Below are 19172 nucleotides of genomic sequence, written 5' to 3' on the forward strand. Positions count from 1 at the left end.
TCAAACAGGCATGTATGTTGTACATATGTATCAGTAAAGTAATCAAACAGGCATGTATGTTGTACATATGTACCAGTAAAGTAATCAAACAGGCATGTATGTTGTTCATATGTACCAGTAAAGTAGTAACCACACCATGTATGTTGTTCAGAGGTATCAGTAAAGTAGTGAACCAAGCATGTATGTTGTACAGATGTATCATTAAATAATCAAGCAGGCACTTATATTGTTGAAATGCACAATTACTTAATCAAACAGGCATGTATGCTGTACATATGTGTCAGTAAAGTAATCAAACAGGCATGTATGTTGTACATATGTGTCAGTAAAGTAATCAAACAGGCATGTATGTTGTACATATGTATCAGTAAAGTAATCAAACAGGCATGTATGTTGTACATATGTACCAGTAAAGTAATCAAACAGGCATGTATGTTGTTCATATGTACCAGTAAAGTAATCAAACAGGCATGTATGTTGTTCATATGTACCAGTAAAGTAGTAACCACACCATGTATGTTGTTCAGAGGTATCAGTAAAGTAGTGAAATAGGCATGTATGTTGTACAGTTGTACCAGGAATCTATGTTGTTCAGAAATATTAGTAAATTTGTCAACTAGGGATTCAGGAGGCATTATGTTGTTCACATGTGTCATTAAAGTATTCAATCAGGCATGTGTGTTGTAGAGATGTACCAGTAAAGTAATCAACCAGGCAAGTATGTAGTTCAGAGATATCACAGAAGTAATCAATGGGGCATGTCTGTTGTAAGGAGGAAAAAGTAAAGTATTATTCAACGAGGCATGTATGCTGTTCAGATACATCAATGAAGTAGTGAGACAGGCATGTGTGTTGTACAGAGGTATCTGTAAGATAGACAATCTGGCATGTATGGTATCAGTAAAATACTCAACAAGGTTTGTATGTTGAATAGATTTACAGTTAAGTAGCCAACCACGCATGTATTTTGTGCAGATGAAACAGAAAGATAGACAACCATTCATGTGTGTTAGAAGTGTATCAGTAAATTAGTAAACCTTACATATATGTTGTTCAGATGTATCAGTAAAGTAGTTAACCTGGTATGTATGTTGTTCAGATATATCAGTAAGGTTGTCAAGTCGGCATGTGTGTTGTATAGATGTACCAGTAAAGTAATCAACCAGGCAAGTATGTTGTTCAGATGTATGAGTAAATTAGTCAACCAGGCATGTGTATCGTACATATGTGCAGCTAAGTAATCAACCAGACATGTATGTTATTCAAATGTTTCAGTAGAGTGGTAAACCAGGCATGTCTTTTGTACAAATGTAAAAGTAATGTAGTGAACTAGGTATCTATGTAATTCAGCAGTATCAGTAAAGTTCTCAAGAAGCATGTATGTTGTTCAAAGGTATTAAAGGTGTTGTTGAGATGTGTCAGTAAACTACTTAACGAGGCATCTATGTTATAAAGATGTATAATTAAAGAATGTTGAAGAGATGTACCAGTATATTACTCATCCAGGATTCTACATTGTTTAAATGCATCAGTAAATTAGTCAACCAGGCATGAATGTTGTTCAGAGGTAACAGTAAAGTAATCAACCAAGCATGTATGTTGTACAGATGTACCAGTAAATTAGTGAACCGAGAATCTATGTATTTCAGATGTATCAGTTAATTAGTTAACCATGCATGTATGTTGCTCAAAGTTATCACTGAAGTAGTGAACCAGACATGTATGTTGTTTAGATGTGTCACTAAATTAGTTAACCAGGCATTAGGTTGTTTAGAGATATAACTAAACTAGTCAACCAGGAATGTATGTTGTTTAGATGTATTAGTAAAGAAATCAACCAGGCATTATGTTGTTCAAAGGTATGTATGTTATACAGATGTATCAGTAAAGTACTCAACCTGGCATGCATATTGTACACATGTACACTTACGTAGTGAACCAGACATGTATGTTCTTCAGATGTATCAGTAAAATAGTCAATAAAGCATGTAAGTTGTACAGATGGAAAAGTAAAGTTGTCAGCCAGGTATGTATGTTGTATAGATGTACTGGTACAGTAGTAACTTAGACATTTGTGTTGTACAGCTATACCTGTCAAACAATCAACCAGATATGTATACTGTTCAAAGGAACAAATAAATTAGTTAACCAGGGATGTGTGTGTTGTTCAGATGTATCAGTAAATTAGTTAATCTGGCATGTGTGTTGTTGAAACGTACAAGTAAAGTAGTCACCCAGGCATGTATGTTTTTCAGTAATATCATTTAAGAAGTCAACCAGGCTTGTATGTTGTGAAGGGGTAACAGTAAAATAGGCAACCAGGCTTGTATGTTGTTCAGATGTATCAGTAAATTAGTCATCCAAGAATCTACGTTATTCAGATCTATCAGGCATATATGTAGTTCATAGGTATCAGTAAAGTAGTCAAGTGGCATGTATGTCATTCTTACATAAAGCAGTAAACAAGGTGTTGTACAGATGTATCAGAAAAGTACTCAACCAGGCATGTATGTTGTTCAGATATATCAGTACGGTTGTCAAGTTGGCATGTGTGTTGTATAGATGTACCAGTACAGTAGTCAATCAGGCATGCATATTGTTCAAAGGTATCGGTAAAGTTGTCTTCCAGGCATGTATGTTTTTGAAATGTAATAGGAAAATAGACAACAAACCATATATGTTCTACAGAGGTATCAGTAAATTATTTAATCAGGCATGTGTGTTGTACAAGTGTACCAGTGAAGTAGTAAACCAGGCATGTATTTTTGTTCAGAGGTAAAGTACACAACAAGATGTATATGTTGTTCAGAGGTAACAGAAAGTACAAAACGAGGCATATATCTAGTTTAGAGGTATCAGTAAACAAGTCAACCATGCATTATGTTGTTCAAATCTACATGTAATGTACTCAACCAGGCATGTATAGTTTTCAGAGGTATCAGTAAAGTATTCAACAAGGCATGTATATCGTTCAGAGGTATCAATAAAGTAGTCATTCAGGCATGTGTCTTGTTCAGAGGTTCCAGTAAAGTAGTCAACCTGGCAAGTAATGTTGTACAGAAGTACCAATAAAGTAGTCAACCTCGCATGTATGGCGTTCATAGGTATCAGTAAAGTTGTATAATTTAAGTTTCATTGGATCTATAGATCCCAACCAAGAATTTAGGCCTGTCTTTAAGTATCTAAATTTATAAGTATCTACATTTTCGTACACTATAGTCATGTGTGTTAACTGTATCGTCACGCTTCTCTCTGCTCTTTCCATTGTGATCACAAGATATGTTCAAGAGAATGTAAGCTGCAGCTTCTTCTCTGACTCTTCACACGCTCTCCGGCTCGCTGGACCTTTTTGCAGCTTCGACCGACGCTCCTGAAAGAGAACATAAACCTTTGAACGACAACCAAGGTGAATTACTACCACCACTCTGGTTCAGTAAATAAGTGTCACTCCAATTCAGTAAATACGTTTCAAAATATGTGCTGCATCAACTCCTGCCACGTGTGAAGTGAAGAGAAACAAGAGTTTCTGACCGACCAGTGTTATTTTTAAGCTTTCGCCCGAGAACGAAATAATAATTTCATCCAAATACCTACCAAGAAATAACTAACAGTAAAGTAGTATAACAGGCATGGATGTTGTTCAAATGTATCAGTAATATTGTCAACCAGGCATGTATGTTGTTCACATGTGTCAGTAAAGTAGTCAACTTGGCATGCATGCATGTTGTTCACATGTGTCAGTAAAGTAGTCAACTTGGCATGCATGCATGTTGTTCACATGTGTCAGTAAAGTAGTCAACTAGGCATGCATACATGTTGCTCACATGTGTCAGTAAAGTAGTCAACTAGGCATGCATGCATGTTGCTCACATGTGTCAGTAAAGTAGTCAACTAGGCATGCATGCATGTTGTTCACATGTGTCAGTAAAGTAGTCAACTAGGCATGCATGCATGTTGTTCACATGTGTCAGTAAAGTAGTCAACTAGGCATGCATGCATGTTGTTCACATGTGTCAGTAAAGTAGTCATCTAGGCATGCATGCATGTTGTTCACATGTGTCAGTAAAGTAGTCAACTAGGCATGCATGCATGTTGTTCACATGTATCAGTAAAGTAGTCAACTAGGCATGCATGCATGTTGTTCACATGTATCAGTAAAGTAGTCAACTAGGCATGCATGTTGTTCACAGGTATGAGTAAAATACTCAACCACACATGTATGTTATACAGATGTATCAGTAAAGTAATGAACCAGACATGTATGTTGTACATGTGTACCATTATACCTAGTCACACGGTCAAGTGTCCCAAGTCAAAATTACAGTCTGCCCTAGAGAGCAGTTCAGGGTGTAATTTTGGTCTTTCTACTTGCTATGGGTTAGCTTAAACTGCTTGCGTATGACCTCATGGTTTATGACACTTCCATACGGAACTGCAGATAGCAATTTGCTCTTGTTTTTACAGTAAAATAACCATGTTTTATTTCAGCAACAATTGAATAACTTTCCGTATTTGTTTCTCCAACATCCGTTTATTATTTCATCCCTAAGACATGTGCTCAGCAACGGTCACTTGCAAACTCTCTCTTTCTTGACCTGAAGATGACCTATGAAGGTCGAAACGTTCTTCTCTCCTTCTCCCATACTAGTCATTCTGATATACATTTCTACTTCAAGTAGATTTCTCATCATCAAGATTTTTCTTGCTTTAAATACTGAAGATTTAATGTGTAAAATATTGAAAACTTTATCTCTATCTCCTTCTGTTATATCAAAGTATTTCTTCATCTTTAATATACGTAGTTTTCCTTCGAGCACAACGATTGATAATGCCCTAATATCACCATATGTTAATGAACTATTGCCTGTATGCTGTGCCTCTGAAAAATGAGACTTAAAAAGTCAACCTTTACATTTGCTTTCTTTCAGAATGCATTCTTCGACACGTGATTCCAAAGTTTCTCCACTTTAAAGAACCAAACTGAAATGTCCAAAAGTTGTTAGATTATCAGATTTGTCTAGAAACACTTGATTTGTTTTATTCTCCCACACACACATAAAGGGTGAACATGTTTGGTGGAGTAAAAGTTAGATCAAGAATTTTGAACAAAACATCAACGGAACAAACAACTTACTTACTAACATTAGAATTGTTGTTAACAGCGTTAATTACACCGATGTACTGAAAACAAGTTGAACCAATGGAATGATAACAAATTGTTCGATGTGAACATATCCAAAATTTGAGGCTGAATTGACTGACTAACAGCGTTCATTCCTAGTTTCATCCTGGCAACCAGATTATTAACCTAAGCAATTATAGCATAAATAATCAGTGCTACTAAAAGCACAGTTAATTAATAATACAACAACATAGTATAGGCTATGTATTAACAATTCAAGCATTATATAATGTTGAAAATATATATTTTGGTAAATCCAATATAAAGAATTACGTTATATTTTCTATTCTTACTATTATATAAAGCACATGTTGACCAAAATAACAAACACATTATGTCACTCTCTATTAAATGGCACCACAAAAAAATCTGTAAAAAATTCCCACTTTGATATTCTAAATTCAGACAATTATTAAAATAACTACGATACGTTTATCAAATAACAGAATTTTAAAGTACTTACCTTGTGACAAGAACCTGACTTTTCACTAGGACTAAATCTGAAAGTTGGGTAATATCTTTATTGATGTAATTCATAAATACAGTTTTAAGGGAGAGAAAAACTGTTGACCTTTAAACAAACGGTACCGCACTTAACAGATAAAAAATATTGCTTTTCTTAGCACAATCAGAACAGTTTTCTACTGCATTAATTACCATTAAAAATAAGATTTGTAACAGAAAATGGTCCCTCTTTCTAAATTTTTCAATACTGCGCTATCTAAACAGCCCAGTGTTTGCTAACACTAATTGCTCAGCCTCTCACAGGTTGCAGAGTAAAGTGAATGTTGCCAGTTGTCTGACTTTTGTTTCTCATTTCAAGAATTTAATTCACATTTATAGAATGGCATTATGTGAATATACAATTACAATATTTATACAAAACCTCATACCTACAAATTGTACTGGTCGAAATACCCGTGGAATATAAGATGAGAAACTTTCGACTGTAAAATGTTGTTCTTTCTTCTCAAAGTTCGGCTTTTATTTTAATGTCTGGTCTCCATAGTTACAATATGCAAATAATCAGTAATATTGTGGTTCCATTTTATTGTTGTCTTTCTTCACAGTTTGTATTGGTTGGAAGTGAAACAATATTCTTGAATCAATTGTTGTAATAAAATGACTTAAGTAAAAAAGAAAAATGACAGAAAAATAAAACTGATAAGTGAGGGATGACAGTGGGAAAAGACAAAAGATATTCAAAGCTGAGTTATAAAAACAAAAATTTCTCCTTTAAAGCTAGTTAAAGCTACGTATATTATAAATAAAGGGTTGTTTCTCGCAATCACGTACGTGTATAACGATTTATTGTTGTAGATCTCAGAACAACAAGTTTAAGATGTGATAAGTTTTATTTGTCGTCTGTAGATTTATTCTGTAAATACGACTTTAACCTTTCATATATATATTTATATATACTAAATGTATGTATTATATGAAATATAAAAAATATAGAGAACCACAAATGTTTTATTATTATATTAAAGTACACAAATAAATACTACTAAAAACAAACATTTAAAGTTGAAAGGGATACACAGTTTACTAACAGTAGTAAAAACAAATTGTAAGATTGTGTGATACTCATGGTTTTTCAAACTATGCTTTCTGGAGCCCATGGGCTCCGCCATAGTCATCTGTGGCTCTGCGAGGAAATTTTAGAATGTTAATATTTTTTCCTAAAACTATAAAATTGAATCAGATAACGCTGTACAAAAAAGTAAAAATATATCTTTAATATAACACGTTTATCGTGCATTGGGCCTTTTAATATTTTATTCTGTTTAACTAACGCTTGACGATTTTATTTAGCTTAGGGGAAGTTCTCGCGGTTAAAGTGTTAATACAATCCCAATTAACGTCGACAGTGGCACCATTGGTTACTAGTAGTTTGTTTGTTTTGTTTTTAAATTTCGCACAAAGCTACTCGAGGGCTATCTGTGCTAGCCGTCCCTAATTTAGCAGTGTAAGACTAGAGGGAAGGCAGCTAGTCATCACCACCCACCGCCAACTCTTGGGCTACTCTTTTACCAACGATTAATGGGATTGACCGTCACATTATAACGCCCCCACGGCTGAAAGGGCGAGCATGTTTGGTGCGACGGGGATGCGAACCCGCGACCCTCAGATTACGAGTCGCACGCCTTAACACGCTTGGCCATGCCGGGCCAGGTTGCTAGTAGATTGGCACCATCTCAAGATCGCATGCGCCATTTGAAATGCCTTTTGTTTTTGAATTTCGCGCAAAGCTACACAAGGGCTATCTGCGTTAGCCATCTCTAATTTAGCAGTGTAAGACTAGAGGGAAGGCAGCTGGTCTTCACCACCCACCGCCAACTCTTGGGTTACTTTTGGGTTTTACCAACGAACAGTCAGATTGATCGTCACATTATAACGCCCCAGAACGGTTGAAAAGGCGAGCATGTTTGATGCGACCGGGATTCGAACCCGCCATCCCCAGGTTACGAGTCGAACGCCTTAACCTACCTAGCCATGTAGGGCGATTGGAGATGCAAGATAGCCGAGTAATTTTCGTATGAAATATCGGTCAATTCTGGATTAGCGGCTAAACTCGAAGGAAATGAAGCAAAATGAAGCATGACGTCATGTTTAATTTCGTTCGAGATTTAGACGCACGTCCGATCTGGCCTAAAATTTTACTTGGCTAAAAACGTTTGTGTTAAAAAAGAAAAAAAAAAGAAGTAAAAATAATAGGTTACCCTTTTCCTTTAGAAAAATATATTATTCTAGTGGCCCATATTTTTTCCGTAAATCTTTATCTCTAACTTCGTTATGGCAATACTGATCTTAGGTCAGCATGTCATTGTATGATGACAACACTCAAGTGTTTTAACGAGTTTTCATTAAGAAGCTATTTTGTGTTCGTGAAAATACTTTTGAATTGTCAAAGATATAATAAAACATTTTGAGACAAATTAATAATTAGTTGTCCCCCTTATAATGGATAAGTGGCTGAATATCGGTAATAAATCTGATACGAGTAAAAATCTTTCTAGGCCTGATGCGAATTCATCGGCGTTATCGTCGTCTGCAAGCACTTCAACGCATGATGATGCAAGAAGTAACGAAACAAGAAATAAAAGAAAGTATGATGATAGTTTTATTTAATATGGTTTGACATGGACAGGTAATGAAGGTGAACCTGGTGGGTTGTGTGTTGAATGTGGAACAGTGTTGAGTAACAGTAGTTTGCATCCAGCAAAGTTAAAACGGCATCTAGAAACCAAACACTCCCAATTAAAAACTCTAAACTTCTGAGTATTTCAAAAGAGAGTGTTTGTAATTAAATGCAAGGCCAGCTAATGTCCATCAAGACAACAAAGGTGTTCTTATTGCTTCATATCACGTTAGTTACTGCATTGCAAAAGCAGTTGACGCTCATACAATTGCAGAATATTTGATAAAACCATGTGCAGAAGATTTGGTAGAGTGCAATATTGATGATTTTTTTTTAAAAAAACATCAGCTCTGTGTCCTTTTCTGACAATTCGGTTTCTCGAATAATCAAGAATATGTCAGCAAATTGCTTAACGGAGCTAATAAGACGAGTAAAAGCAAGTCCAAATTTTTTGCTTCAGATGGATGAATCAACAGATATCGCAGGTTATGCGATGTTGCTTGTTTTTGTTCGCTATATTCACGAAGCTAGTTTTGAAGAAGACATGCTGATTTGCAAATCTTTGCCAATTCAAACAACAGACAAAGAAATATTTAAACTGATCAATTTATTTATGGAAGAACATGAGATTCAATGGCAGCTTTGCTCAAGTATTTACACTGATGGGGCCGCAGCTATGATTGGAAAATTTTCATGCGCAGTGGCACGCATAAAAAAGAAAAACCTGGACATCGAGAATATCCACTGCTGTCTTCATCGTCATGCACTTGCGACGAAACGAATGTCAGAAGACTTGAAAGAAGTATTGGGTGATGTCATAAAAATAGTTAATTTTATAAAAGCAAGACCTCTCAATATGAGGATCTTCAGTTTACTCTCTGAGAATATGGTGAATTTGCATAAAAAATTGCTGCTTCACACTGAAGTCTGATGGCATTCTCGGGGAAAGTGCTTGCTCGGCTTTGCGACTTGCGTAAGAAGATAGATTTCTGTCTAGCTGAATGCTATTTTGAACTTTCATACAAATTAAGGGAGAAATGCTGGATACAGAAAGTGGCTTACCTTTCGGACGTATTTGCCTATCTAAGTGAAGTGAATGCTACAATGCAGGGTACCAGGGTAACGTACTTCAAAGCTTAGAGTAAAATGGAAGCACTTCAACGTAAGCTAAAACTTTTGTATGAATGTATACTTATGGAAGAACTAGATTGCTTCGAAAATATCAATGGATTGTTACTTATGAATGAAATTTCCTTAAATGAAGATGCAAAAGTTTCAGTCTCGCAGCACAAATCTGATTTGTGTACAACTACTGCGGAGTACTTCTCTACTCATTTAGAAACATCATTGTGGATTCAAGATATCTTTGTTGACCCTGCAAATACCAACGATTTGTCTTTGAAAGAGAAAGAACAGCTTATAGAAATTTCAACTGATTACACCGTAAAAACAAAATTTCAGCAAGATAAAATTACACAATTTTGGATTCAAATGACCTGAAATAAGTAACAGAGTTTTGAAAATTTTGATGCCTTTTCCAACAACATATCTTTGCGAGCAAACATTTTTACTCTATACAGCTATAAAGACCAAATTTAGAAACAGGCTAAATACTTAAGATGAATCGCGTTTACAAGTAACAACCGTAACTCCAAATATTGAACTACTTTGTGAACAAAAACAAGCCCTTTCGAGCCACTAATAAATTAATAAGTACACTGTACTTTTACTGATATAAATTTTGCAAACAGAAATTTTTGAAGAAGTAAGTGAAAGCAAAATATTTTTTCTTTAAATATTGATATTTTTTTTTATAAATTTATACTCTAAAAGTTTGAAATAAATTATCTGGTACTAGTGACCGATTGTTTGTATTTTTAGTGTATTTTTTTTAGGTTCCAGAAAGTTTTTTCTTTCTGATGTAAAAGTCCGCAGGTCTAAAAAGTTTGTGAACCCCTGATTTAGAGTATACTGACACTATAAGTTGATGTTTTCATTATTCAAAAGTTAACGTTATTATCTTTACACCCTCCATCCGCGAGTCTAGACAAGATTTAGTATAGCACGTTATGTACAAGTGTAGATTTTTGTAGCACGAGCACGTACTCAAAATCAATGTATTTCTTATTTACTTTCTGTGTTTTAAGAATTGTTTGTTTGTTTGTTTTGTAATTTCGCACGAAGCTACTCGAGGGCTATCTGTGCTAGCCGTCCCTAATTTAGCAGTGTAAGACTAGAGGGAAGGCAGCTAGTCATCACCACCCACCGCCAACTCTTGGGCTACTAAGACGCATAATCATCCTTATCTTTCTCCACTTACGTGCTATACTTTTTGTTAAGACAGTGTAATATTATTTTATATGTGTCTACAAAACTAGTTTAGAACTAACGAACTTTCGTCTACAAGTACTAAATAAGCTTTTATTTTACAATTGAAGAAACATCCCTCTTGGGAAAGTACAAAACCTCTAGTGACATGAAAGTTAGATGGGCCTAAAACAACGAATTAAATTTCTACTAATGCATTTTTTATAAAAATGAAGTCCATGTTTAAGAGAGTTGTCGTTATTTCAAACTATTAAATCTAATTTTTACACTTTTACGAGAGGTAAAACTTATTAATATATTTTAATTTCAAATGTTACGTGTAAATCCCTTTTGCAAAACCCTAAAAGCCATTTGTTTTGCCCAAATAACATTCAAATTCAATGAATAGCAAATACATTATTTTAACTAAACTTCTGTCTTCACCTTTAAATGAAATATTGTAAAATGAAACATCCCTTCCAGTTTCCTCCACAAATCATTGTGACCTTTTACCTTTTTTTTTGTTTGATCTTGACAAAAGGAAGTTTCTTTGTCCTCTGTGACATATGATTAGGTTTTACATAATATTTGTTAGATGGTTTTTATGGAAATTTTTCGTATACAATTTGAAGGAATGCTAAACGTGTTTTATTAAAATATTAAAACCTTGTCAACATTATTGAATTTTAATTTGGTTCAAAACATTCATAAATTAGTCTATCAAAGAAGAATGTTTTATCTGTAATAACGCTTCCACGTGAATGATGACAAGTTCCTACCAGCACGTGATTCAGTTGTTATTACGCTTTACTTAATCAAACATAAGATTTTGTAAATCACATAAGGTCTTGTAATTTACCCCATTGAATACTTAGGGTTATTCTACAGATAAACCCGTTACCATTATCCTGACTGACAGTTACAACTGTGGTATCGCCAGGATCCTGTATAGCTTTTGTTCTTTTGTCATTCTCTTAAACATAACACCAGTTCTGCCTGTTGAAGAAACGGTCGAAATGCTGTATGCTGTACTAGAATATATACGACAGTGTCCTATAATGGTAAATCAGGTGATATTTTGAGGGTACAACCTTCTTTATACTTAAATAAGAATGAACAGCCATTGGAATACCTGATAAATAAGTAACGTTAGATTTAAACTGCCTGTTACAAAATCTCAAAATATAATTTATTCATAATTCAGTGTAAGTGACACTCCAGCACCTTCACAAACAGAAACACTTTAATTTGTTTAATTGTTTGTTGGTTTATGTTTTAAATGATCGCCCCTTTCCATGGCTAAGCAGTAAGTTTGAAGACTTATTATGCTAAAACTTAAAATAAATATTACTTCCTTAGTACGAATGAGATTGTATCAATAACTACTATTTCTTTTTTATTTAATATAGAATACAGAAAAGTATTGGTCTTTGTGTGATTCTTTTTTGTTCCTGTTGAATTCCTTTAGTACATTTGAACGAGGCCTAAAATATTACGCTCTAATGAGCAATTCTGAACGCAGAAAGACTTTTCATGGCACATTTGTTTAGAAATATACTTCAGTCATAAAGAGTTAACTTATGTAAAGCTATTTCAATTGCATGTTTGTGAAAGATAAGTTAAATAAATAATTGGTTCTTATACGATAATAACGACAACATCAACATTTGTTTTCCACACACAGGAAATGTGGCCACATAATCTTTCTCCACCTCTTAGAACTTCTGGATACAGAACTATTACTGAATAAGGAGCGATCATGTGATAATAAAACAGTTCGTACCTTGTCGATAAATATAACTGAAAATATGATTTTATCAGTTCAACATGACATAATGTTAGAGTTATTTTGAAGCCATTGTTGTGATTTGTTAACAAATTAACATTAAATGAAGACATCTAGTAGTTGTGGTGAGAACTTTAAAATTATAAACATTCATTGTCCTTTTTATATATATAAAAAATAATGGAGTCTATATCTTACCTCTGATAAAAAATCACTGAGTTTGTTCGTTTCGTTTCGGATTTCGCGCAAAGCTACACGAGGGCTATCTGCGCTAGCCGTCCCAAATTTAGCAGTGTAGGAATAGAGGGAAGGCAGCTAGTCATCATCACTCACCGCCAGTTCTGGGGCTAATCTTTTACCAACGAACCGTGGGATTGACCATTACGTTATGACGTCAGCTAGGGTGAAAGGGCGAACATGATTGGTGTAACATGGATTCAAAGCTGCGACCCTCAAATTGCGAGTGAAGCGCTCTAATCACCTGGACATATCGGGCCAAAAACGTACTAGATATCAAACTATTTGTGTATTAGCCATAAAAAGATAGAAAACTTAAATGTTTTATGTGTTACATATAAAAGTAATCTGATAAGTAGTGGAACTCCAGCAAGTATTTGTTTTCAATACTAAAAACCTGGTTTTGATACCCATGGCGGGTATAGCACAAATAACCAATACACAACTTTGTGCTTACTTTCAAAAGTTATTTCGTTGCTTTCAAGTAACTCTCATTTGATGCTCACCTACTAAATGTATTGTTATCCACTTAGCAATATATAGATGTAGCTCCGGATTACATACAGTGTCTTTAGGTAACGTTCCTCAATACTTCCTGATTGACTATTTCAAGATACACGCAGCCCACCGCTTAATATTGGAAAAATCAGGACGACTAACCCACTTCATTAAGATCATAACATCTTCCCAAACGACGGTGCATTCCATCTTATCACAGCTGTTTCCTCAATCATCACCACTTCAAAGGAAAATTACCTCATCAGAAACTTTGCTCACCCCTTTCCTAACCAGATTCCCTCCTCTGCCACACCAACCCATCCTTCAAGAAACACCCACCTCCAACCCAGAAGGCCCGGCATAGCCAAGTGGTTAAGGCACTCGACTCGTGATCCGAGGGTCGCGGTTTCAATTCCCATCACACCAAACATGCTCGATCTTTCATCCGTGAGGACGTTATAATGTTACCGTCAATCCTACTATTCGTTGGTAAAAGAGTAGCCCAAGAGTTGGTGGTGGGTGGTAATGACTAGCTATTTTCCCTCTAGTTTTACACTGATAAATCAGGGACGGCTAGTATAGACAACCTTCATGTAGCTTTTCGCGTAATTAAAAAAAACAAACGAAAACAAAACAATCCAGGTGTGGAAGGATCGTCAGTGAGAACATTATGGAGGTTCGTGTGTTCTATATAAAGAGATACAGTAGAGTATTTCAAGTTTCTATACCTTGTTTCTTCAGAATCATGAAAACTTGAAACACTCTACTGTATCCAGAGGCAAGAAACGAGATATACTAATTTTTTATTTCATTTTCTGACCATTATTGCTTTCATGGTTTTATTCTTTCATCATTTTTCTTTCGTTTGTTTTAATAATCCATGTACAATGGAGGATGTTTGGACACTTTAGATTATATATGGTTGGATAACGTGATCTTTTGTATGTTATATTTTATTTAGTGTTATTGCTATAGTAATTTGAAATTTTAAGTTTATTTGTGGTTTGGGATTTCATTCATTCTTTTGTTTTAAAACATGGCAGTTACATTCCAATAACTGGTTTCAGACAATAAACGCGTAGTAGGTTCAGGACCTTATGGGTTCAAGCACCTGAACAAGTACCTCTAATAATTTAAAATTTATTCATTTGTTGTTAGTTTATAATTTAAGTCTACGATGAATGTTATTGTGTTGTTATACTTTACTTGCGACTAAATAGGTTTTTAACATTTATTTATATTTTCGCTATGCTCGTACTTCGGCTAATTACCTTTTAAAATTTGGCATTTTCATTTTATTTTTTTATGGTTGCTAATAACACTCGTCCACATATACATGATGAGGTATATTTATTACTACTATATATCTATATGTGTGTAAAGTTAGCGTAAGAAAAGTTTTACCATCTTATTTTCAACTTTATTAATCTGTAAAAAAAATTACAGTTAAATAACAACAATCCTTTTTAGTTAAAATATTCTGTAAACTAAAAATATTTTTTTTAACTTTACGTGTTTATGTGTGTAGTAGTGTATAAAATTATTTTCACTAATCTAGTACAGTATTGTATCAATATTTACACATTTCTTTGGAGTTAAGTACAAAACTACACAATAGTATCGAAATCGGGTTTTATCAGTTTGAGTCCGCATACATGTCACTGTGCCATTGAGGAGACAGTTTTATCTTACTATTGTATCAATATTTGACACTTATTTCTAACTTTATATTGTATCATTATTTACACTTACTTGAAACTTACTATTGTACAAAATTTAGATTTATTTCAAACTTACTATTGCATTAATATTTACATTTATTTCTAACTTACTATTGTACCAATATTTACACTTATTTTTAACTTACTATTGTACCAATATTTACACTTATTTCTAACTTACTATTGTACCAATATTTACACTTATTTCTAACTTACTATTGTACCAATATTTACACTTATTTCTAAGTTACTATTGTATCAAATATTTTCTTGTCGTTTCGCATAAAATACTGTTTCGTTCTATTTCTTGATTTTTAATTTAGCATTTTATCTGTATTTTCCACTAATTAGACTGAAATTATGCTGTAAATATTGTTAAAAGTGAATTGACCCAAATGATGAAAGAAGTCACCCTAATTTTTTATAAACAGAGACGTAAGAAAAATATATCGAATTAAATAAACTGATGGACAGGCTGATTATTGGTTTTCTCCTAAATACAGAGATTATTTTGATCGATAGTTATTACTATTGTATTCTGATTACAATGTTTTATTGTATTGGTATTTCCCACTGATTCCTAGTGTAATATTCTATTGATACTTCGCACCGATTTCTAACCTATTATCATATAAATATTTTCTACAAATATTTATAATAAGACTGTATCAATATTTCAACTTCTTTGCAGTATTATTTGTTTATTATGTTTCATCGACATCTGGTTTATTATGTTATCACTATTTCCCAGCACTATCTAATGTTGTATGAATATTTTTCCTTGATTTTTATAATAGCATAGTATGAATATTTTTCAATAATTTAGGATATATTATTTCATTAATATTTTCACTGATTTATAATGTCGTATTTTATCAGTACATACCATTTATTTCTAGTGAAGTATAGTTTCAATGTTTCCAACTAATTGATAATGTTGTATTATATCACTGTCTTACACCGATTTCTAATCTAGCATTATATGAATATTTTATACTGGTTTCTAAATCAATATTATACAAATATAATCTGGTGTAGTTTTGTGTCTTTATTTCAGTAGTTTCGTAGAGCAGCGTTGCGTCAATATTTTCCAACGATATCTAAAGTAGCAGTGTAACAACATTTTCCAAACAATTTCCACTGTGGTATTTTATGAGTATTTTTTACTAGTTTCATTAAATTAAAGAAAACAGTTTATTGTTAATATGACTCCTTCAGTTCATACAGGAGAAGACAATAGTTTTAAAGTTTATGATCTCCGAAATCTTCATAAGTGAGTAGCATATCGTATCGGATTAAAACTAGGCGGCAGAGGATGGCACGGAGAGTTTGGTTTGTTTTGAATTTCACGCAAAGCTAAACAAGGGTTATCTGCGCTAGTCGTCCCTGCGCTGTCCTAATTTAGCAGTATAAGACTAGAGGGAAGGCAGCTAATCATCACCACCCACTGCCAACTGTTGGGCTACTCTTTTACCAACAAATAGTAGGATTGACCGCACATTATAACGCCTCCACGGCTGAAAGGACGAGCATGTTTTGTGTGACGGGGGATCGAAGCTGCGACCTTCGGATTATCAGTCGAGTGCCTCAACCACCTGGCCATGCTAGGGAAACAGGGAAAGGCCAGTCATTCTATTCAACGATACGAATGATGCAACTTTGTTACTGTGGTATGTGGACACTTTAACTGCAAGAGGTTTAAAAGAGATATAGATTCGTTATGGCGTTGTTGAAAAACGAAGATTTATTTCACTGAACCTTTCCTCAGCTAAATTAACGGCCACCTCTCTGCAATACTGTTATGAAGGCCTCCATTGTCACAGGGAGATAATATAATGCACAAATTCAGAACTCAAAACATCACCGTGTACACAGGCTGATAAACTAAATGCATACTTTGTAGAATCAGGCGTAATGAACGAGGATAGAGAAAGACACAATTACATTTGTTAACAGACATTAGCATTAGGCCTATCAGATTTGTAATCACTACTTTCTTATTCTAGTCTGTTAAGAGTTTTAAGAATTAGGAGAGTGGATAATAATAGTATTCCAACCACAATATATATATATCTTATCTATAGTCGACGACGCATTTTGCTCGAACCATCCTGGTCTACTAATTTAAAATCCCTAAAAGACGAGATTAAGAATGTACTGTGTAACGGATTTACTATTCTCTATTTATTTAAATATCAATGTTTACTTCAGTTAAATATATATTTAGATATACATGTAACTTGCATTATACAGCGAAATGTTTATTGCGAAATTCCGGCCTGTTCACTAAATGTGAAGAATATTCCCTAGTGTAAGAATTAACACTGTATGTTTTACAGAACTATTAATGTATTGTCAGTATTGTTAAGAAGCCTGAAACTCTGAATTAACACTATGTTTTACAGAACTATTAATGTATTGTCAGTATTGTTAAGCAGACTGAAACTCTGAATTACCATTCTATGTTTTACAGAACTATTAATGTATTGTTAGTATTGTTAAGCAGACTGAAACTCTGAATTAACACTGTATGTTTTACAGAACTATTAATGTATTGTCAGTATTTTTAAGCAGACTGAAACTCTGAATTAACAATGTATTTTTTACAGAACTATTAATGTATTGTCAGTATTGTTAAGCAGACTGAAACTCTGAATTAACACTATGTTTTACAGAACTATTAATATATTGTCAGTATTGTTAAGCAGACTGAAACTCTGAATTAACACTCTATGTTTTACAGAACTATTAATGTATTGTCAGTATTGTTAAGCAGACTGAAACTCTGAATTAACACTCTATGTTTTACAGAACTATTAATGTATTGTCAGTATTGTTAAGCAGACTGAAACTCTGAATTAACACTGTATGTTTTACAGAACTATTAATGTATTGTCAGTATTGTTAAGCAGACTGAAACTCTGAATTAACACTGTATGTTTTACAGAAGTATTAATGTACTGTCAGTATTGTTAAGCAGACTGAAACTCTGAATTAACACTGTATGTTTTACAGAACTATTAATGTATTGTCAGTATTGTTAAACTGACTGAAACTCTGAATTAACACTGTATGTTTTACAGAACTATTAATGTATTGTCAGTATTGTTAAGCAGACTGAAACTCTGACTTAACACTCTACGTTTTACAGAACTATTAATGTATTGTCAGTATTGTTAAGCAGACTGAAACTCTGACTTAACACTCTATGTTTTACAGAACTATTAATGTATTGTCAGTATTGTTAAGCAGACTGAAACTCTGAATTAACACTCTATGTTTTACAGAACTATTAATGTATTGTCAGTATTGTTAAGCAGACTGAAACTCTGAATTAACACTCTATGTTTTACAGAACTATTAATGTATATTCAGTATTGTTAAGCAGACTGCAACTCTGAATTAACACTGTATGTTTTACAGAACTATTAAAGTATTGTCAGTATTGTTAAGCAGACTGAAACTCTGAATTAACACTCTATGTTTTACAGAACTATTAATGTATTGTCAGTATTGTTAAGCAGACTGAAACTCTGAATTAACACTCTATGTTTTACAGAACTATTAATCTATTGTCAGTATTGTTAAGCAGACTGAAACTCTGAATTAACACTGTATGTTTTACAGAACTATTAATGTATATTCAGTATTGTTAAGCAGACTGAAACTCTGAATTAACACTGTATGTTTTACAGAACTATTAATGTATTGTCAGTATTGTTAAGCAGACTGAAACTCTGAATTAACACTGTATGTTTTACAGAACTATTAATGTATTGTCAGTATTGTTAAGCAGACTGAAACTCTGAATTAACACTCTATGTTTTACAGAACTATTAATGTATTGTTAGTATTGTTAAGCAGACTGAAACTCTGAATTAACACTGTATGTTTTACAGAACTATTAATGTATTGTCAGTATTTTTAAGCAGACTGAAACTCTGAATTAACAATGTATTTTTTACAGAACTATTAATGTATTGTCAGTATTGTTAAGCAGACTGAAACTCTGAATTAACACTCTATGTTTTACAGAACTATTAATGTATTGTCAGTATTGTTAAGCAGACTGAAACTCTTAATTAACACTGTATGTTTTACAGAACTATTAATGTATTGTCAGTATTGTTAAGCAGACTGAAACTCTGATTTAACACTGTATGTTTTACAGAACTATTAATGTATTGTCAGTATTGTTAAGCAGACTGAAACTCTGAATTAACACTCTATGTTTTACAGAACTATTAATGTATTGTCAGTATTGTTAAACAGACTGAAACTCTGAATTAACACTCTATG

General features: G+C 33.6%; 1 long non-coding RNA gene across 2 annotated transcripts; it reads right to left on the reverse strand.

The window, feature by feature from the left end:
- Positions 1 to 263: 263 nt before the first annotated feature.
- Positions 264 to 6374, reverse strand: LOC143231638 (uncharacterized). 2 transcript variants are annotated; one of them, XR_013017087.1, is made up of 2 exons: positions 6076 to 6374; positions 264 to 3370 (listed from the first exon to the last, which is right to left on the reverse strand). It is a non-coding gene; the product is annotated as an uncharacterized LOC143231638 (long non-coding RNA). The 2 variants fall into 2 exon arrangements; XR_013017086.1 differs by lacking the exon at positions 6076 to 6374 and adding an exon at positions 5646 to 6051 and having other exon boundaries at positions 271 to 3370.
- Positions 6375 to 19172: the final 12798 nt, after the last annotated feature.

The sequence above is a fragment of the Tachypleus tridentatus genome, chromosome 11, assembly GCF_004210375.1.
Source record: "Tachypleus tridentatus isolate NWPU-2018 chromosome 11, ASM421037v1, whole genome shotgun sequence".
In the NCBI taxonomy this organism is placed as follows: domain Eukaryota; kingdom Metazoa; phylum Arthropoda; class Merostomata; order Xiphosura; family Limulidae; genus Tachypleus; species Tachypleus tridentatus.